The 22,556-nt window shown below is 45.6% G+C and overlaps 1 long non-coding RNA gene across 2 annotated transcripts; it reads left to right on the forward strand.

The window, feature by feature from the left end:
• The first annotated feature begins 1,919 nt into the window (after positions 1-1,919).
• LOC125697885 (uncharacterized) lies at positions 1,920-22,233 on the forward strand. Of its 2 annotated transcripts, none has more exons than XR_007378969.1 (5): positions 1,920-2,033; positions 11,121-11,189; positions 15,856-16,004; positions 18,071-18,149; positions 19,085-22,233. It is a non-coding gene; the product is annotated as an uncharacterized LOC125697885 (long non-coding RNA). The 2 variants fall into 2 exon arrangements; XR_007378972.1 differs by lacking the exon at positions 19,085-22,233 and adding an exon at positions 18,410-18,587.
• The last annotated feature ends 323 nt before the right edge of the window (positions 22,234-22,556 follow it).

Here is a 22,556-nt window from a genome sequence, read left to right on the forward strand (position 1 = left end):
GGACAGGGAAACCAAAAAACAGGGAAAGCAAAAAGCTGGGAGATCTCCCAGGGCTGCAGTACCAAAAAATGGTGTCCCTTGCAGCCCACCATGGGGCTAGGATGTTGCTGGCATGATGGCTAGTCCAGGGCCTCATCATGACAGCTCTGAGCAATAGCTGGTGGAAGCCTGTCAAAGCAGAGCAAAGCAACTCACTAGTAAATGAAGTGGTGTTTTTCCAGGGAAATTTTTGCTCAGCACAAACTACGTGGCTGCATCTGATATGGGCTCCATAAGTGGCCATTAGCTTGCTGTGGATGAGAGCAACATAATTGAATTTAAGGAAAAGGTTTAAGAGGAAATAAACTTTTCTTTTTGCATAGAGTTTCCTTCATGCTTTTTTTTTTTTCTTTCCGGCTGATAGCTGCAAATGTCAATAGGTTGCAGTTAATATGTGGAGATAAAAATAAGAACAAAGAGAGAGAAAATGAGAAGGAGAACTAGGGATGTCCATCTTCACTAGAGCTGGGCGTATGTAGCAATAAACGTTCACAAAATGTGCTTGTGAATAAAACATGCAGACTGTCTTCCTCAGTGATTGTGACCCATTTTATTTCTAAACTCTCAGTTGAAAAAATGTTCTGGCCACAAAGATGCTCACGAAAGCAAGCTATCTCTCGGAGCAATGTAAATAAATATAATTGAACGCTCACGCTGGCGTTATTCTCGAAGCCATTTTTAAGAGCCCTATCAGTTGCACGATAGGCTCGTGGAACAATTTGGAGTGATTGCAAATAACTTGCAGGTAGGAGAGGACATTTTTCCTGCGTGTGAAGCATGGCCTCTGGCTGGAAGTGATGCAGTGTGACTTACATGACCACTGGCATACAGTGAATGGGGGCTGAGGGGTGGGATGTTTTCAGTGATGGGGTCCCAATGAAGCTGTATGCTAAAATGCCTCCACACCAGCTACTTGTCAGAGCCATCTGAGGGATAATCGTCGGTGCAAGTAGACAGGCTGCTCACTGGTAACTCGAGGACAGATAACAGGTCTTTGACTGTCCAAGGATTTATCTGCAGTGAGCAACCTGATCAGCTTTAATCATATGTGACAGCAGTATGAAGTGCAAAGTTTTGGCCAATCGCTTTGAATTAATCGTCCTGTTCCTCCATCAGTGTCACTGAACACAGACTCAGGACAAGCTGGTGACTCTTCTTCACTCAGCCCACAGCCACGATGCACAACCTGCCTGTGCATATCCCCATGATCCCCTCCCTCAGCCCGCCCCGTTCATGCTGCCAAGGGCAGGGATGGAAGCGAGCTGTTGGTTCATGCAGTGCCTGTTCACCTCTGGCTATTGCAAAGTCATCCCTAGTGGATCTTTTACATTTTTTTCCTCACGTAGCAGTGAGTTGCATTTCATCCGCCCCAAATGCCAGGGCTTCCCCTGTGTCTCCTGGATGGCTATTGCACATTAAGCTATAATTGCACAGTCAGGGTGTTTTCCTTTCTGATGCTCTGCCAAAACGTTCCCTTTAAAAAAATTATGTCTATCGAGGTTAGCTTGGGCAGGAAATAATCCAGACAAATGCACACTACCTGATCTTCAGGCCAATTAATCTGAAACAGATACTTGGTGAGTGGGAAATGCTGAATGGGGTCTATGGGGAGCAGATGAAAATTTGGATGCACTGTGAACTTGAAATTCAGATGTTGGCAGTAGGGAGGACAAAAGAGTGCTGTACCAGAGTGAGCAAGAGGGAATACTTCAGTATGTTGCATGGAGGCAGCTGCACCTTCACTGACCTGTGCTTCTCAGGCACCTGTAGTGGAAATGCTGAGTCAGAGATTGAAGCAGTGATTGAGCACCTGGTGGAAAGGCAGGGCCCACCTAGGGGAGCTCAGGTGCATGCAACGCACCACAAAGTGACCACAAAGGGTTGGAGCCAGGATCCACCTCTTCCCAGACCTTCTTTGATTCTGTGATCTCATTTAAAGGTTGGTAGTAGAGATAACTTGCTGGAAGTCCCTGCCCACCTAAGGCCTTCCAAGGGTAAGCAGCTTTTTTTTTTTTTTTTTCTTTCTTTTTTCTTTCTCTCTTTCTTTCCCCTTTATTTGTATGGCCTTGTCTGCTACATTTGGACTTATCCTCCCTTGCTGCAGTCTAGGATTTTGCCACCCTGCTATTATTACTGTGCTTTTCATCACATTATAACATAACAGACATTTCTGGTGAGCTGCAGGTTGTGGCTGGAGGCAGCAGCTTATAAAGCATTTGGAATAGGATAACCTATGGGAATAACTTATGGGTGGTGTGTTGAAGAGCTGTCCACATTGCTTGGGTTCCTCTGTCCAGGAAAGAAGTTTAGTTTATGCTAAAGAGAGTCCTTATGCAAAAGCCAGGTCTTGGAAAAGGCAGAGAGCATCTCTAGGAAATTAAGAACAAATGGCGAAATGAAGAGGGGAAAAACTTTTATTTCATTTTCTTGATTCCGTTTATGAGGATTTGAGGTTTTTGGCTTAGAAGGGAATGAAGAATTGCTCTGAATACTTCATTTTGGAGATACTGGAGTGAAGCCTTTTGGCTGTCTGAAGGGCTGGTTGGTCACCCTTCTTCATGTTTCTAATTTTTATACAAATGGCTATGTTGGTTATGCTGAGCCCCTGAGGGCCTCGGTGCCATGAATCCACGTTGGGAAGGCACTACCAGTCCTGTTCAGACTCAGAGTAAGGCAGTCACAAGCAGAAAAAGGGAGCATGTGATGGAGGCATGACTTTTTCCAAGCAGTTCATCCAAGTCTATGATAAGATGAGTAGTAGTCTGATGAACATTCCCCAGTGAGGGGAGAATGTGACTTGGAAATGTTTGATAGTGGTGTCTGCTAGCAAAAAGATTTACCATGAAATAATGAATACCATTGCATTACAAATTGATTTGGGGAGGGAGGGTGGGGGGAGGAGGAGTCAATCATTCTCTCAGTGCTGTTTAGTTTGTAGTGGTTCCCTTGCTCAGGAAAGATGCAGAGCTGTTGGAGCAGGTCTAGAGGAGGGTGATGAAAATTATCAGAGAGTTGGAGCACCTTTCCTATGAAGAAAGGCCCAGTTGGGTTTGTTCATCCCGGCGAAGGCTTTGGAGAGACCTCGTTGCAGCCTTCCAGTGCTTGAAAGGGAAACAGGAGGCCATCAGGAGACATAAAAGTCACATTAGACCATGTGACATTTTATATGGTCTAATAGTGATAGGACAAGGGGTGATGGCTTTAAACTAAAAGGGGAAAAATATAGATTAGATGTATGAAAGAAATTCTTCACTCAGAGGGCAGTGAGGCACTGGCACAGCTGCCCAGAGAAGCTGTGGATGCCCCATCCCTGAAGGCACTCAAGACCGAGTTGGATGGGGCCTGGGCAGCCTGAGCTGGAGAGGAGCAGCCCTGCCCATGCTAGGGGTTGGAACTGAGTGGGCTTTGCGATTCCTTCCAATCCAATGTGGTTCTATGATAGTGGAAATAACACAGTATTTATAAGCCTTCACTCAAGAGCTCTTTTTTTCCTACCCAGAAAAAATAAAGCAATAGGGAACTTTAAACAAAGAAGGTAACTTCAGAAAGTGGTAGCTTAGCATATTTTAACATATATTTTTAGTTCTATTAGCTGTACTGCTTAAAAATGAATAGGATGCAGAAGGAAAATCAGCAAGAGCCATCGTGAATAGCCGCTCTCTTTTCAAGACATATTTAAAAAACCTGGAGCACAGTCCCTTTACAGAACACACATCTGGAGCGATGGGAGCTGTGGTGAGGATCGTGAGCAGCACAAAAGGTAGCATCAGGTGTGTGAGTGATGCAGGGGGGGGGGACTGTGAGCAGAGCTGGCAGTTGCTGAGAGTAAGTGGAATGAAGGCAGAAATAGTGAGCAGGAAACCTGCCCTTTGTGTCCCTTGTGCACCGAGGAAGGCAGGTTTTGCTGCTGCCTCTGCCCTTGGCTCTTTGTCCTAAGACGGAAAGCACCAGCTGTTCCAGGCAATCTTCCCTCTAGTCCCCTGCTCCTACCTGCCCAAGCTGTCCCTTCTGCAAGCTGTGCTTGACCTTCCAGCCTGGATCTCTCTGGAAAAGGAACAGAAATTAGGTTTGGTCAATTGTTAGGAGGAAAGAAGGGATGTTCTTAGCAGCATTTTAGCTGACAGCTTTGGGAATGAGAAGTAGAAATTAGGCGGGGTAACCTCTGCTATGAAGAGCTCTCTCAGCTTATGCCAGCAACAATGACTTTCTTTTGACCACAGCATATTGCTTTAAAGTCATGTACCATGCATGCTGGGTTCCTTTTTATGTGGCTAAGCTCTCAAAGTGAGCAGCTGAGCAAGTCTGTGTAGTCTGCAGGATCGACTGATTTTTTCCTGCACAGTGACAAGCCTTTCTGAATGGATGGTGGGCTGTGCAAAGTGCTCGGCAGAGCCATGCTCTGACCCAGCATGGCTTAGAGTGGCAGGAGATCATGCCCTGCAGCTTCACGGGGCCTGTTAGAAGCGGAGACCTGCAGAGCAAAGTTTTCCTCTTGTTTCCCTTGCGAGGCAAAAATAAAGCATACCTCCCCTGCCTTGTGGACTAGAGGAATAACACACTGAATGGGTGCCTCCTTAGGGAGGTGAGGCAGGAATTCCAGCCCCATGGAGCACTGGTTGTGGCACACTGCTGAGCTGAGGAGGCAGGCCTGGCACTGTGCTCCCTCAGGCCCTGCAAAGCAGCATGCGTGGGCTGTGGCCCTCTGGGAGCTGGGGGTGAAGGGGCTGCTAGGGGGCAAAGCTGGCAGCTTGTGAGCCTGCTGCTGGGGCTCAGTGTTTATTAATGGCTCACAAAAGTTAGGGGAAGCAGTGAAGCTGCAAAGTTTGCAGATGGTGTGAAATTATTTAGGAAAGGGTGCCTGGTGGGACCTAACCATAGCAGGTGAGCAGGCAGGTGGAGCTCACTGTTGACAACCACGGTGCAGAAGGATGCCTCTGTGCCTTGCCAGGCTTGTGACCGTCTGTGTTGTGGCAGGGGGAGGATGGGTGTCACTGGACACAGCTCAGTGGAAACATCTGCTCAGTCTGCAGCAGCTGTCTCAAGAGGAAATAGAATGGCTGGCTGCCTGAAGAGTGGGATAAAAAAGCAAGGCTGACAATGCCACCTCTCTGCTGTGTAAGAAAAGCAGGTGAATTGCAGGCTGGGGCACACTGTGCAAGTAACGTGGTTTGAAGAATGAGCAAAAACAGGCAGAGGAAATGATGGATGTAGAGGGGGCAGAGAGCTTTGTCTTGTTTCCACTTGCATAAGGAGGGTTGTGGTGAGATATTTGAAAAATAAGTCAGTTTATAGTATCACAGAAAAACTTGAGCTGGGAGGAACCTCACAGCCCACCCAGCCCCAACCCCCTGCTGGGCTGGGCTGCCCTCTGAATGAAGAATTTCTTCTGTACATCTAATCTAAATTTTTCCCTTTTAGTTTAAAGCCATCACCCCTTGTTCTGTCACTACACTCACTGATAAAGTGCCTCTCGCTGTCTGTCTTGTAGGCCCCCTGTAAGTATTTACAGACTAATATAAGGCCTCCCTGAAGCCCTATCCTCCTAAATAAGTAAAAATCGAAAGGTATTTTTTTTCCTGATGGGGAAAAAAAATCCTAGCAAGAGGGTAGGTGCTTTTAAGCAGCCCAGCATCAGGATGGGGAATGAGATGGCTCAAGGCACTGAGATCTTGGGTGCCATGACATGGCCTGACTGGGGGTAGAACTCATGTTGAAGCCAGGAGTTGGTCCAGCTGGTACCAGTGAGCAGCTCCTGAAGTTGCTTTCAGGGCTCCCTGGCTATTTTCCCTGAAGAAGCTGCTAGCAGTCAATAGCCCACCATGTGGGAGCCATCACCACCATGTCTGACTGACGATGACTGCAATGGGAGGCAGAGGGCTGTGCCATCAAAGCAGCTGATAGAAGGAGGCAAAGAAGACTGGGGTTTACACCAAAATGCCTGCTCGCCTTTTCTTCTTTCACTTACCCATTGGAGGCTGAGGTTCAGTCATCTCCTGCAGCGGGGTGCTGGCATCTCTGCCCCATACAAAGGCTGGGCCTCACATAAATCATTCAAGCAAGACAAACCTTTGCCTCTGATATGGTGAGGAAATGTGACCTAGTTAAGCCCAGCCGTTTTTGAGTGTGATGAAATGGAAGCGACTTGTGTGTTGCTGAAATCTGACACCAGAAATAGGGCATTAGTTGTGCTCCCAGCACAGCAGCCACCTGGTAGGTTGTCTGCAGGCACCCTGCTCATTCTCATCCCCAGTACCCCTGCCCCCAGGTGGGTGATGGGTACCCCTCTCCCAAGCAGCACCATCCATGCTGTGCCACGCATTGTGTGGCTGCGTGAAATCCAATTAAAGGGTGAAATGAATTTTGCAGTTGCTGCAAGGGGATGGGAAATGCCCATGCACACAGGAGCAGCAAGGAGCCAGCTCTGGCCTCTTTTTAAGCATAGCCTAACTGAAAAGCTGCTGCTGTGGATGCAAGGGAGCTATAAACCCACCGTGCAATAATGTTACTGCTTTGATGGATGCTGTAAAGGCTTTGAATGCTTTTCTTTTTCTTCTATTTTTTTTTTTCTTCTATTCTCTTTCTCTTCTTCCTTTTTTTTTTCTTCTTTTTTTTTTTTTTTTTTTCTTCTTCTTTCCCACTGTGGCCATGTACCTTGCAGCCTCCTTTGTTACAAAACACCAGCTCCATTTCTAACCTAAATCCTGCCCCTCCCTTCTCCCTATTTCTTTTAGTGGTCGCAATGCATTCATTTGCTGCCCCTTTCCTGGAGGGAAAGAGAAATGCTCCAGCGTTTCAGGAAACAAAGCCTTTCTCCTCTCTTCTTGCCCAGGGAGCGCAGGGCAGGTTTATATCTCTCCAGCACAGGGGTGGCCAGCAAGGAGCTCCAGCTTGGGCTGTGAAGTTCCTGGGGAAGAACTGCCCTTGCAGGGACTGAGTCTCCGAAGGAAAAAATAAACTTTTTGGTGCTGAAAGTCATAGATTTTGTCATTTTTCTCCTTCAGAAAGAGTTTCACTTCTGGCAGTGTTACACTTGGGGCAGTCCATCTGAAGGCAATACTAACATTTGATTCCAAGGGACTGGAGGGTTGCATGAATGATGTGGCCTCTATTTGCAGTTTTGAGAATGCTGGCTGATTGGCTGATGCCATAGGTCCCCTCCCAGAAGAAGTCTCTTTGTACTCTCAGACTTCTCAGTCCATTCCTTGCCTCCCTTCTCCCGGCAAGCAGTCAGGCCGTGGAGCTTGCTGCTCCCAGGTATGACAGAGGCCAGCAGTGTGGAGGGGCTGAGCAGAATTTAGGTTCAGAGATAAGGTCCCTGAAGACTGTGAATGCTGCAAGTGCCTTGGGTTGCCAGGAGCTGGAAGAGTCCTCAGGAGAAGGTCACATGACACTCATCCTGGCTTTTCTGCACTTTTTCTTTAAATGTCTTTTCTGAGCCGCTGCAAGCAACAGAATACTAGGCAGGCTGCATGCCCACCTGGTAAAGGGCGGTCATTCTCATGTCCTACTATCTGATGTTTTTAGGATTTTTGCTCACCTCCTTCTGTCTCTCTGGTTATTTCCCTGCAAGGATGACTCCTTTTTTTCTCTCTGCCTTGTTCTTGCCTTATATGATTTCTTGCAGCATTCAGCCCTTGCTTGGCTTCGGCTGTGGGTGACTCATTCCCTATGCCTTGCCTTGTTCCCACCTCCTAGCTGTCTCTTGGACATCTGCTCTGTGCTGCCTAATTCAAATGTAGCCTGCCTGAAAATGAAGCCCTGCTCTGTCCCTCTTTACAGCAAAAACCATCCTTCCCTGGAGAGCTGGGCCTCTCCAAGGGCATGGCAGTCTTCCCATTGAACAGCATCAACAACGAGGCATTGGTTTGGTCCTCTCCATCTCCATCCTACTCTTGTCTCCAACATAACATGTAGCTGTTCAGTGAGGTTGTAAAACCTAACAAAAGTGGAAGGCTGAGTTTCTGGTCAGTATCATCTGACCAGACCAAACTTGATGAATGTGTTTTCTTTTTTCCCCTCCTCTACTTAAATGAATTCAGGCAACCAAAGTTTCCTTCTTGGTGAGAGATTTCCAAGGTTCTGACTCCATGGAAAGTTTGACTGATTTGGGAGTGTGGCCAAGTTCTGAGGACAGCATTTGTTGAGGGTTTGCTCGGTGCCTGAAATATAAAACTGAAATAAACATACGTTCAGTAGCTGTGCTCAAAGTAAGGGCTTTGTGCATGTGCTATCCAAACGTGACTATTCTGTTGCAAGCCTAAGAAAACCGGTCACATTAAATACAAAGATATGCACTTAAACACTCATGCAGATCTACAGTTGAATGACATCTGTACCATGAAGGAACAAAATTCAGGCACGTTTCTGAATAAATGATCTTCACAGCTTCTCAAGCCCCAGAATACTAAGTGCTTTTATAGGTGCTTTTCACCTTGAAGCATCTCACTTTGTATATATGCATGTGAAGGGAGTGGAGTGACTCTGGGGTGGGATGTAACAGGCATCCTACATGACCTACAGCCCCCTTGGGTGATTCCTCCTTTCAGAGTCCCTGGAATGTGTACAGGGCCGTTAGCTCCCTCAGTCTTCCTCTCCATCCTCTTTCTCTTGCATTCCTCTGGATGTTCTCCGTGTCCCTCTATGCACCCCTTGCTCACAGTCCTGCCCTTGTGCCTGGTGCACTCTCACAGCTCATCTTCCTTGGCAGTCCTTTGTAAAGCTTTTCTCCTGGAGCACTCCCCCTTCTCTCTTCTCCAGGCTCCTCTGTGCTTGAGCTTGTACCTCCCAGTTGAGTTTATGTGCCATGCCTGTTTCAGTTCGCAAGCTGCCTGGGACAGCAAAGATATTTTATTTGTAGTGACAAATTGCTGCGTGAAGTTACAGTGCTAAATGAAAAGAACAACCACCCTAACAGCGTAGCAGCCTGTTGGCTGTGATGTGCTGGGGAGAAGAAGGTTAAAGAAGGTTACTGCTGATGTAGTAAAGCTTGAAACCAAAGAAACATACTTCATATTTCCTTATCTTGTTCTTTGTATCTAGATACTTTCTGAGATCATTTGTTGATTCCCAGTCTCCTGTTACAGGCAAAAGAAGAACAAATTTCTGCATACTTTGAGTGGCCAGAACAGACCAATTTTAAGAGCCATCCAGCAAACTACCACTGAGTTTACCACTGAGGGCTGAGATTTGCAGATCATAGTGATGATATAATTTAAATAATATCAAACATGGACTTTTAATGCCATATGCTTAATTTCACTCAGCCTGTACCATCTAATCCCCTGCCATATGTGTTCACTTTATTTTTTGCTTCTGGTCTGGACTTTGAGTCTTCAGATGACTTTAAAACCTCATAGAGCACCTGGCAGGTTGGAGTTCCTGTTCACTGTACACCTTGAGGCTTGCAATTTGCAATTTTCCATCCTTCTCTATGACTTTGTCCCAGGCTCCATCTCTAATTAGGTAGCTCCTCAACACAGAGTTGTCCATGATGTGCTGATGTAGCACCTGGCACTGCAGGGATGAGGTCTGTACATGCCACTGCAGTAGCAGGTGGATGAGGAGTGATCTTCTATTGTGGGCAGGAGCAGAGCTTGTCACAATGCATTGGACAGCTTGGGGCCTTTGGCCTGTGTCACAGTCAGAAAGATTAGTGCAGTGGAAAGGCAAAAGGAAAAAGAGGAAAAGGATGCTCATCCGCTTCTGAAGATCATGAGGATAAATTCCACTAGAGAGGGATCTCCAACCAAACATCCTTCCCCAGTGGCTGTCAGCCCTTAAATGGGGTCTAAGAGAGGTGCAGCCAGGCTCCACCCCTTGAGGACACACAGCTGAATTGCCTTCACCTGTGCTCTCAGGGCTGACCCAGTCCTTTCCCTCTGTGATCAATCAGTGGTTCAGGCTGTGACTCAACAGTTCCCATACAGCCTGTTTCCCCAAAGATACGATGTATAGCCTGAGTGACATGGAATACGCAATAGAAATAGGCTTGGGACTGGGCTCACCAATTTCCCCAGTAAAATGGGCCAGAAAGTAGCCTGGAGATAGCATGAGGTCTTTGCTGTTGAGTTCTTAGGGTCAGCAAGTCAATACAAGTCAAATCAGGTAGCTTTGTCAGCTCAAAGAATGCTCTCTGTATGAAAACTTAGGTTGTTGAATGAGATAAGCACATGGGGATGATGGAAAATAGGATGGAAAGGACCTTCTGTGTCATGTCATCCAGTCCCATGCTCTTTGAGGTAGGGATGGTATCTGTAGGGAACTGCACTCAATCTGAATTAAAACAAGTTGGGGTTTTCTTTCTGATAAAACCTCCTGCTAGGCAATCCCACAAATGTACTTCTTGGAGAGACAGGACCTTCTTCTCATCTCCAGCTGAAATGTTTTCCTGGCATGTTTGTACTCGCTTGTGGCAGCCCTGCCCCTTCACTCAAACGGCTCTTCCCTCTTCTTGGTACTTCTCTCTGGGGTATTTATAAGCAACAAATATATCTCATCCCAGCCTGTATTTTGCTAATTTTGAGAAACCAAGCCCTTTTAGTCTCTTCTTGTAGAAGAAAGCTCTCTCCTCCCCTGGTCATCCTAAAAGAGAAAAGCAGGGGAAAAAAAATGCAATTTTAAATTAATTCATCTTCTACGTGGATGTAGAACGTTCTGTACTTCTGTGATGGTATTAAAATCTTCTATTAGAAATCCTTCATCTGATGTGTCTTAGGCTCACATTTTTCTTTCTCACATCTGCATGATATTGCCAGCTTGCAGTCATTTGATCGGCTAGCGCACGCAGGTCTTTCTCCTCCTCTGTCACTTCCAACTGATGAGCTCCCAGCTGGTAGCAGAAATTCTCGTTATTACTCCCTCAGGGCACGACCTCGCATTTTGTACTATTAAATTTGATTCCATCTCTATTGCTTCTGTCCCTTTTTCGTAGGAAAACTGCTCTGATTAGTCACCGTATAATGCCTCAGAGACCTAAAGACATATTCACTATATTTTTATTTTTAGAAACCATTTGCTGTTTCAGTATATTCATTCAGTGAATGATGCTGATGTCTCTCTGTATTACCACATCTTTCTAACAGGAACTCCAGGCTGATGCAGAGAAGGGCAGGGGAAAATTGCCTCCCGGATGGGGTATATGGCAAGAGCAGGTACATTTCCAAATTGTTTCAAGGAAATAATTGCTTAAGCTCTTTGTCACTCTGTTGCTTGGAGTGACCAGACATGGTGTCCAATCAACAGGCAAACAGCAAAGTGCAGGTTCAAAAATGTTCTGTTCTATCCAACTATTTTTTCCAAAGTGATCCATCCTTGCTGTGTCTGAATTTACTGTGTCTTGCTGCCGGAGCGCACATCTCGGCTTCAGCACTGTCATGGTGATGGCTTCCAGCACTTCTGTTTTTTAACCATCAAAACTATTTTATGATGTTCAAAGTACTTCAGAAACAACTGCCTTTATTGCTTAATTACTATGCTCGATTAACGCCGGCAGTGGGCAGCTTATGAAGCTACGTGATGGTGATGAGAATTCATTTATTTTGACCTCCAATCTTTCAGTTACAAAGAACTGCTTTACCCAGAGAAAGCCTGATGCACTGCAGAACAGCCCCCTGACCCTAAAATACCATAGAAACCTCTGAGGCTCCACACTATCCACTGTAGAGAACCCTGGACCAACAGACACAGAGACAGAGAGCTCGGTTTTGAGCATGTGCTTTGTAAGGAGCTACCTTTGAAGAGACCCATGCTGAAGAAGATTGCCACTGTGAGAGATGCAAACAACAGTGCTGCAGGATTTTATTTCCCATGTCAGAATCACGTGGTTTACATTAGTTAGGTGTTTCCCAGGGCTGGGAGCTCTTTACAGGACTGCTCCAAAAACATGGCACTTCTCTCTCAGAGGGGACCTCCACAAAGCCCATCTCTACAAATGGATATTGAGGTTACTTGGGCTGCTTGTAAGCCAGACAAAGCCTTTGCATGTGGGGAGCTATATGGCTGCTGTAGTGTTAAAATCCAAGCTGGTGCCACTGGGATACATCTCAGAGGCATGTGACAACTCGTCCTGGTGTTCTCCAGATAGACAAAATGTGGTGCCCAGGAAAGGAGTTTCCATGTTGCCCTCTGCACGTGAGCTGAGGGTGTCCTCTGTGTTAGGGTACAGTGGGAGGACCCTCACTCTGTGCCTTGCAATAATTCTATGGCATGCTGCCCTCACTCAGAGTGGTGAGGATGCACACACTGTTTATTGTGGGTTTCTGGCAGCAAAGGCTGTGTTTCCTGCCCTGTCCAGGCCTGCTAATGAGGCGCCTCTGACACCTGACAGGCCCTGCCTACCGAGATGTGGAAAGAAATAGAGGGAGAGGGAAAACAAAGCATCGTTTTGGGAGCAGGAGAACTTCTGAAACATTAATCTGGCGAATAACTCCCTGCCAGCTGAATTTCACTTAACCGCTGATCTGAATCGTGTCACAGATGGTATCGTCTTCCAAAGTGTTAGCAAAACACAGGGCTCAACCTGTGGCCATGCACTGCTATTTCTGATCCAGCACAACAACACGCCTGGAAAAGACAGAGCTTGTAATAACTGCAGCTCAGGAAAGAAAAACAACAACACAAGTTTGAAATTGGAATATCTGGTTTGCAGAAGGAGAATTGCCCTTTTTGCTCAACGCAGCAGTGAAGATGGGCTCGCAAGATAAAGAGCAGCACACACTCTGATAGACTGTGAGATCTGCTGTGGTGCCCTTTAATAAGTGAAAAACCCCATCCAGCATTTCTAGGTGTGAGGCAAAAGTGCTAGGTGTGGTAAGTAGGATTGGTTGTGGCACAAGCAGAGAGAGGAGGAAGAGATGGCATGCCAGCTGGGAACCTCTGTCTGTGTGCTATTTCATGCCTGCAGGAAGAACTGAGGTTTGAAACATTGTTTTAAATATTAAAACCAGGCCTACCTGTTGCAAGGTTTGATAAATGGTAGTGTTCTCAGGCATGTGATCTCTGCTACTGGAAGCTACACCTGTATTATCTCACCCTGAGGTCTTTTTGGCGTCTGAATTTAATTACATGTCCTGGTGGCATTCACTGTCACAATGAGAAGTGACCAGCACTCCCCACCTGCCTACATGCCTGATGTCCATGCAAGAGGACACCTGGGCTGACTTGATGAGAGCTGTGGTTGCTCCATGTGGGCAGCACCCTGCCTGCAGCCATGGCACAGTATGCATTCCCCCAAGCAGATCTGCAGTGCAAGTACCTCCCCTGGGGATCCTACACCTGGTAGCCCCATCTCAGCTGGTGTTTTACAGGCAGCCGAGACAGGATTTCCATCACCCCAGTGTCCCAAGAAGGGACAACCTCCCAAGGATGCCCATAAATGCTCCAAGAATGCCAGGCATTGCCCTGGCACCTGGCTCAGCCTCCTGCTCCAGAGGCACCTGTGAGAAAGCTTTAGAGAAGGCAGCATTTGGACATCTTTCATTTACATGCCCCAGTACTAAGATATTTAAAGAATAATATAAAGGGTTGCCAAAGCAAGGCATCTACAAAATGAAGAATACTGTACACATCCTTCAGCCAGGTGTTTGCAGGTACCTGCTGCTCCTATTCCCCAGCACCTGTCTTGAAATTCCAGGGTGCAGAACTCTGCGGTGATGGAGGTAGGTAAGAGCCCTGCTTTGACCCTTTGGGTACTAACCTTTGCTTTGTCAGCCCAGAGTGAGTATCAGGCTACCCCTTCCCATCTGCAGTGAGCTAGTGGTAAAAATGTGGGAGCTGCTGTAAGAACTTCAGCATTATAGTTGTGCTACAGAAGGACCTAAGAGGGAATTGATAGCGCCAGGGTAACCAGATTTGAGTAGTGTGTAGTACAAAAGGCTCAAGAATCTACTAGCCAGAGGGAAGACCTCTCACGGAAGACGTCAGCCTGGCCAGTTAAAGTCAGGCAGCCTTGTAAAGAACTGAGTATAATGGCAACCTGCATTATAGATGCTGCTACTACCTATCATGTAATGAGATTTCATAAAGAAAAGCCATCTCAGTGGTTTCCAGAAGGATTACTTCAGCACACAGCTGGGCACATGGGCTGATTAAACAGAGATGAAATTTCAAACAACTGGAACAGCCTACCACTGAAAGAGATGGAGTGAAACCTTGCTGGCACAGAGCTTGCAGACAGGACGCTTCTCAGACCTCATTTTTCCATCAGGAAAGGTTTTGTGTGATCTCAAGATGGTGTGGTTTACACTGCCCTTCCTCAAAACACCACTTCCTGCTTGAGAAATGACATTGGCTTGCAGTGGTGGGTGAAAAGGAGACAGTGCAATGAAGAGATACCAAAGGCAGGGAAGAGTTTGACTTCTTCCTTTGTGAATATTTGGGATGCTGAGGCCAAGGCAAGGCTATGATTCCTTGCATCACCTAATGCCTCAGAGCCACTGGCAGGCTCACAGCACAGACTAAATGGATGTTCTTGCTACTGGTGTTTTTGTCATCAGCAGCTAACTAAGCAAACGATAGAAAAATGTATCATTCAGGGAACTGTGTCCATCCTCCGTTGTTACACAATATGGCTTTAATTATCCTCAAAGGATCTAATGACAAATTATGGACTAGTCAGTGTCTTTTGAAGTCAACAAAAAGATTCCTGTCGACTTGAGTGGGCTTTGGCTGAGAACCATGAACTGCAGGAGGATGTTCGAACTGCTGTGATTTCATACTGGCCTCTATGAAGGGGTGGTTTTGCTCACTGGGAAGCCACTGGTGCTGGAGCCAGCAGAACTGAGTGTCCATAGCTTCCAAAATCAGGAGCATGGATTTATCAAACCCTTCATTCACCTTTGCTCCTCGTCTGTAGAAGCACTGCATGCCTATCTGTAGCTCCCACTGTTTACCCTTGCACCATCCCACAATCTTAGCACTAGCTAAGAGTCTGGCCTCTTGTTTTATTTTTGCCCGCAACACTTGTTCTAGAATAAATGTCAGTCCATGCTAATTTCTAAAACTGGCGAAGCTATCAAATCAGATTCAATTAGGCTCTTTCCACCCCTTGCACATGCCTGGGAAAAAAAAAAGCTTTGGTTGGAGTTTAGCTGACGATGCTTTTGTGCAAGAAAGGAAAGGCTCCAGTGAGTTCTCTGTAACTGAAGCCATATGGGATTGAGACTTGTTGAACCAATAATGAAACATGCCTGTGTCACAGAGCAGTTTTGGTTCCAAGACATACAATGGACTGTTTGCAAAATCATGTTGCTGGTTAAAGCTACAATTTTAAAATTGACGAACAGTTTAGGGGCTCAGCTGCTTAGGATTGCTTGGGAAAGTTTTTAAAAGGCCCAAATCAACCTGAGGTTCTCTGTTGACTTGTTTTCATAATATATTTAACAACTGTATAGTGGTATATCTTTGCCAGTCATTTAGGCAAGTTGCTTAAGACACATTAAGAGATAAGAAGAGTAAAAATGATTTTAACTTCCTAAATTCTCTGTCCACCTTCCCAACACACTCAGTGGCACTGAGAAGCAAGTAAATTGCTAATGCAGATTAAGTTGTCCTTCGAGGAGCTACTGCAATTAATCACCCAGTAACCCTTGAACAAAGAAGTATTTCCACGACACATCAGTGTTTCCAGATTTGGAAAGGGCTTGATAAGTGCTTAACTGAACTCTCACAGTGAGGGAAAAAGAGTGTTGCTTCTGGAGGAGGGCCTGGAATAGATAAAGGGGAAAATAACTTCCCTGTCCTGCCTGCTGGGTAAGAAACCTGCCTGCTCAAGAGTAGCTTTTCTTTTTATTTGTTTGTTTTTTATCTTATTTCTTTTAGGGGTTTGACAGCGAAGAAGGAGGTTGAAGGAAGTCAGAACTGCTTCAGCCTCTCGAATTTTTCTGGTGCCTGGAAGCCTGCTCACTTCCACCTAACATCTTTCACCACTGCCCATAGCCACCTGAGGTTCATGTATGTTACAACATCAGGTACTCTGCTTCTTTTTTTTTTTTTTAATTCTTAATCTCAGTGTCACGTGTCTTTGTAATGCAAATGGGAAGCAGCATTTTGCGATCCTCAAAGAGCTTTGGTAATTCTTTTCAAAAACTTGAGCTTTTCTGAAGTTCCTTTCTTGATAGCACTGGACTTAGGTCTGCCCCTGAGAATATTCACCTCAGAACCTTCTGGCCCCGAGTATGACACAATAAGTTCCTGCTCAGCAGGGTGGATAGAAGCATGCCTGCAGCACTGCTGTGCATCCTGAGCAAGAGGAGCCCCCTGGGGGCCTCAGTCCTGGCAGTTCCAATGTCCTCCTGGGGGCTGCAGGAGCAGATGCTCCATTTATTCTGGGCTTTCCCTTTTTCCTCTCTGATTCTGTCTCAAGTAATTAAGGACTGAAAGGTTGCATTAAGTGCCGCCTGGGGAATCATATTTTACTGCAGACAGTGTTCCCCGTTATCGGTTATTGTATTGTAATAGGACCTAAAAATCCAATATGATCCCTGCTCTGAGAGATTTAGTATCAAAATGCATTAACCACAGAGACAGGTAAGAGGGTATCTTTGATTATGGTGCAACATAGCACTGGAAATTTAGGTGACCTGAGCCAGCGTGCATTGGAAAGAGGCAAGCACTGGTGGCAAATGGCTCAAATCATGGTTCAGCGCCTCCAACACAAAATCTGGCTCACATACAAAGGCAGTAGAAACACCACAAGGGACAAAGCTGAGAAGTTCATTTTATAATTTGTTGCTAACCAAAATAGGTGAAGTCATCTGCAGTTGCATGGGAACCTGCTTGTTACAGGGATACGTTTCAACTTCCCAGTGTGGATTTTCCATCGTAATCCACCACTTAGGAAAAAACAAAGAACAAAAAACAAAAAAAAAAAGAAAAAAGAAAAAAAAAAGAAAAAACCAACAAAGCAAACCCACAAAACCAAAACAACAACAAAAATAAGAGTAAAAACAAGAGAGCTCAACGTCTCATAATAAGCTCTCTCTGCTGTGGCAGCAGCTGCAGTTTCTCCTCTCAGATTTCTCTTCTGTTATTACTCAGAAAGAATCAGCAGCTGCTTAGGATGCAATCCAGAAAGATTCACTGAGAGGCTCTTGGTGGTTTTTCAGATACTGATTGGACAGAGGTAATGTCTTTGAGGAAGGCACTGCCCCTTATAAATTAGTGGCTTCTGATAACTCAGCTCTTTGAAAGGAAATAACGGCAGGAGGAATCGAGAAATAATTCCAGGTGATAGGAGATGAGTACATTTTTATTGTCTTGGAGGGGACATGGGAACCACGTAGGTAACTTCAATTGTTGTTGCAGCTCTCTGAAAGCCTGTGCTCAACCATGCCGCTGTCCAAGTGGGGATATCTGCAGGTCACATCCATAAGGGTTCATCTGGGAGAGATGCTGCAGCACAGACTCCTCTAGAGTCTTCAGGATACATCCATAGTGGAGCCATTTTGGTGCTGTTTGTGTTTCATGGTTGTGTCCTGGGTAAAAACCTGGATAAGAGCATTTGGTCCAGGTTGTCTGGTACTCCTAAAAGCCACCTACTGACACACACACAGGCTCTGAGGAATGTAGAAGAGATAACTGGAGGGTAATAGAGAGGGTTATTTCTACGGAAAAATCCGGTCTCTTTCCTTTTATTGAAGTCAGTTCATGATCATCTATATAAAAGAAAGCTGTGTTCTGAGAGCACACATGCATTTGCATATGGCTGGTGTTCTCTTGCAAACTATTTGAATAAAAATAAAAGAAAAATGAAAATAGGAGTTTTCACTCAAGGGAAAAGTTAATGAACTCACTTCTCTTTCTTTCACTCCCTGATTAAATATTATGTTACCATTTTGTCTTTGTGCATGAAGAGTAAAACCCTGCTCTGTATTTTGCCAGCTTCATTCATGAAGCTTTGCATTATTTTTACTGTACTAAAAAATTAAAAATGACTCTCACCACGTGAGAAGCAGAATGGAGAAGAGCAGTAATTCCCAGCAGTGTGGAAGAAGGAGAAAGTGAAAGATGAGACATCTTTTGTTTCTTTGAATAGGCATGAGCTGTGCTCCAGCACACGCTGACAAGAACAGCCTGAGAAGACTGGCTACAGAAGGCATTACCTGCCATGTAAGGTATCTGTGTGACCTTCCTTTCTGAAGAGTGTTTCTTTTTTCTTTAACATTCGTTATTTCGGAGAGCCCATGGCCTCAGCAGCAAATTGCAGTGATGTTTTAGGTTTGGCTGCTTGAATGTTCTGATTTTTGGTTTTAGCTGCTAGGGAGGATTTCAACAGATTTTCAGCTGGGCTAGCTGAGCATCACCAGACTTCTCTTCTGCAGTGGTCAAGCAGCTCAGCTGAGCTGGTGTTATGTGGTGTTCAACCTACTTTCAGGTGTCAGCAGAAGCACCGGCAACATCCGTAGAAGTAAGCACAGGCTCATATGCCAGAGGACGGCTCCAGAAATGGCTTGGTGTTTTATTAACACATCAGAAGGCTATTGCTGTGGATCTGTTGGTTCTCTGGACATACAGAAATTGCTAGAAGCACCTCTCTGAGGCACCATCAGAAAACTAGCTCTCTGTGAAAGCATCTTGACGGGGAAAGTCTGTCAGCTGCTCAGTATGGCTTTTTTTCAAATCTTCTTGAGAATGAACATTGTTGCTTTTAATCTACAAGTGGATGCAGGGTTTAATAGAGGCTTAATGCCTGAATGGCTTGCAGTCTTATTCAGTCAGCTGTTGAGATGTGAGTAGGAGTAATAGGAGATCGCAGAGGAGGTGTCCACATGCAAACCTTGTAAAACACTGTTTTGGGGGTGTGAGTGTGTGTAAATTCTTAGAAAGGGGGAATGAAAAGCAAACAGACATGAAAATGAGAGTGGAAAAATTAGTTTTAACGCTTAGATGTCAACTCCTCCATCCAGGGATTTCATCTGTGCTGCTGCTACTGGCCCATTTTGGTGCATAGTAAGAACAATTCTTCTAGCTGCCAATCAACCATTTTCTTTTTGATAATTATTCACATTGCTGTAGAAACGGAAATTATCCCTATTTTCTCACTTTCCAGGGAAAACTGTAGTTGCAGCTGCTCCCTCCCCCCGTTTGGAAGTTTTACATGCTAAGAGTCATCAGCCAGCCTTGCCTTTAAATCAAATCTTTCCATGCAGCCTGGATGGAAATCTAGCAAGTACAGCAGCTGTCTACTCTTAGCAAGGAGAAAAGCAACATGTTTCTTCAGCCACTGGCTAGGGAATTCCTGCTCAAAGAAGAGGGCTACGCCTTGTCTGATGCCTTTATAAAGTCATAGGAGACAGTTTCCTGCAGGCTTTCACAGATAGTGCTAATCATCTTAAACTGAAACAGGGCTTCCAAAAACAGCATGTAAATCCCCATAACACACCTTCAATTTCTGTCTCCAAGGCTACCCAGCTGCCCTGATCCTCTGTGGCAGGCTCAAAATGCCATGATGCTTCCTTTTGAACTACTCCTTGCCCGCTTCTCAAGCCCTCTTCTCTCCCAGACCTCCCCACAGCCAGGAGCCCCACTAGCTTGCCTTGCTTGCTGGGGACAAGGATTCACAGCATTGCTGCCCCGTACTGGGTGATGAGCAGTGGGACATCTGCGTGGCAGGGGATACAAGGCTCTCTGCTGTCCTGCAGCTGAGTGAAACTGATTTCCGCAGGGGCACAAGAAGAGCTGCATGGTCCTGCCCTGCCCAGTTGTGCTCACCCATCTGCACAAAGGCTGGGTCTAAAGGGCTCTTTAAAACCATGTTAATAGCATTTTTCATGCTGCTTTTAGTGAACCTCCTCATTCTGCTCTAAGCCATGCAGTTCATGAATAGCAGCTATTCCCCGGTCAGGGAAGCACATTTTGGGGGACACGGTATACGTAGCCTTGTTGGACATTTTTCAGTGATTTTACATGCAGATACTGCCTTCTCACAGCAAGCCAAATTCTGCCCTCTCCTGAAGTCTCTTGGGTCTAAATTAGTGAGACTTTATATATATCGTGATTTGAATCTGAATGTGCTTCCTTGCTTGCGATCCCTGTGGTCACAGAGCAGGCAAGGAGACTTTGTGCTGTAGTTTACCTTGCCATAAGCAGGCTTTTTCAGTCACCTTGGTGAGCGCATTCCCTGCGTTGCCAATGTGGGAGCATTTTCTGCAGGATGCAGGATTTGCAAAGGCACAGATGTATGGGGCAGTGTCCCATCAGCATGCAGAATCACCCAGCTAATGGATCATCTCACATCTTCTCTGAGAAGATAGCACCTGAGGTCCCTCCCAAAACATTCCCCAGGACTCGTAGGAGTGCTGGATGAGGCATCTGTGCTGCAGACACCCCCAAAGCACTGCAGAGTCAAGAGAATGATGCCAGACTAGAATCAATGAGGCCTTATGCGGGCACTCAAGAATAACAAGCCAACCAGTGGATTTGCAGGCAGACTGTAACAGCTTGTTATCTGATGTCCCCTGGGCACAAACACTGAGACATCTGCAGTTTTGACCCGTTTTTTCCCTCTGCTGGCTCAATAGCTAGTTAGCCAGTCATCCAAAGTGGAAACAAAACAGAGGGAAGAAGAGAACGCATGCCAGTAAGCAGGAGAAGCTGGAAATATTGGGGCGCCAAAAGGACTGGAAATAAAATACGAACACAGGTTTCTTTGCTCTCCTTTATTATTTGTGCATCAAGCTCTCTGAGTTTGTTTCTGGAACTCTGTTGAAAGCTTGCTAGTTGTCACTGAACTTTTATGTTGGTTTATTTTGCATGTATTTTGCATCTCCAATCTCTTTGTTCAGCACTGCAAGATAAAAATGAACCTGAACAACACACATGGGGACTTCATCAATTGTCTCTGGTCCCTATAATCTCTTTCCATTGCATCAGAGGCCAGGAGGAGCCCCAGAGCAGGCTGCCGGGTCCTTGGAAAAGAGATCCTTGGAGCACAGCAGCCATGCCAGCTAACACTGTGCTTCCCTGTTTTCAGGCTGTTGTTACTAAAGAGTGTGCCCAGATAGTCTGAAGGGGTCATGAACACCAGCCTCAGCCTAATCTTCTAATTAACTCCTGTTAATGTAAGTGCACTCGAGAAGATTCTTTCAGCCACTCTGCTCAAGAAATTAGAAGTCCTCTCTCAAAGAAACAGTGTGTTTCTTCTTTCGTAGTCCAGCATGATAACACCATCTTCCTGCATGAGAAGGATTTGCCTCATCCTGTGGTGCTCATTTCTCATCCCTGGATTACAGTTTATTTTAAATCAACTCAGGATAATAGGTGGCAGCTCAGTGTATACTATCTGCAGCATGTTTTAGCCTTGCAAAGGCAGAGGCCTCCTGGTTTCTCGGATCACTAATTTCCGCACCTTGGAAAAGCCTAAAGATTGGGGTGTGTGCCTTGTAATGATAGGTAATGCTCTGGGACCTATCAGAGAAACATGCTGCTGCTGCTGCTGCTGGTGCTGCTTCTCTTTTAACCTGATGCAGCCTCATCGCATGGATGCTCCGCTCATTGCAGTCAAGGTTAGAAAGGGATTTGAGCCTCTTACTGATGTGGAAAGAAAGCAGTCCCATAGGTAGAAACACGAAGAATAGCTGAGCTCAGGCTGACCTCAGGAAAAAAACAAAGCAAGTTTTCACAATGGAGTGTAGCTGGACTGCACTGAGAGAATGAATGTGGGGCAGGATGAGAATTGTACCTGCCTGTGTTATAAGCAGAGACTCTGCAGCTCTCCCGACGTCAATTTTGCCTAGGAGAATCCATCTGAAAATAAACAAATACCAACAGAAATGCTTCTATTGTTTTCTTTCTCTGTTGGTAATGAAAACTATTCCTTTAAAAAAGAGCAATATCCTCCCCTATGATTTTTGCAGTCACAACACAGAAATGGAGAAAACCTGAAAGCACAATTGACTCCTTTTGATTTTTCCTATTTCAAGAGAGAAGACATGCCAGCGGGAAAGAGAACAAAAATCACACTGAGTAAATCTGGAATTTAAACTGCCACCAGTGATCAACAGCAACCATCCAAATATTTATTTCTTCTTCTACGGTTTCTTTCTGCTTAAGCTGATCAGCAGATCTTTAATTTGATATTCAGTCATCATTACATAAAAACATGTATCTTTTAGGTTGTTTCTTTAATTATTCACTTCTGCAGGAATTCAGATGGCAAGATTCAGGGGATAATTTAGTCACGTACTGCCTTAGTATGCAGCTTCTCTTCAATAATTTGTTGACTGGTGATCTCCATTTGGTACTAGAGATCAAGTCCTCCTCGCACTGAACTTGACAAGAAAATATCCAACAGTTTGAGAAGGGTGTTGGTTTTATCCCTACTGCACGTGCCATGGCAGAGCTGCCACAACATCTAATGCCAGATCTCTAATACCTAGACAGTGCTTTGAAATACAGCTTCGTGTATGGAATACAGTCACAGTTTCAAGCAAGAAGCAGGGGAGGGACTGCAGCTCTGCTGCTGGAAGCATACAAGTGGGGCATGCAGCAGGGAGGTGTCTTCCTTCCTGCCTAGCAGGCTG

Source organism: Lagopus muta, chromosome 1, assembly GCF_023343835.1.
Source record: "Lagopus muta isolate bLagMut1 chromosome 1, bLagMut1 primary, whole genome shotgun sequence".
Taxonomy (NCBI): domain Eukaryota; kingdom Metazoa; phylum Chordata; class Aves; order Galliformes; family Phasianidae; genus Lagopus; species Lagopus muta.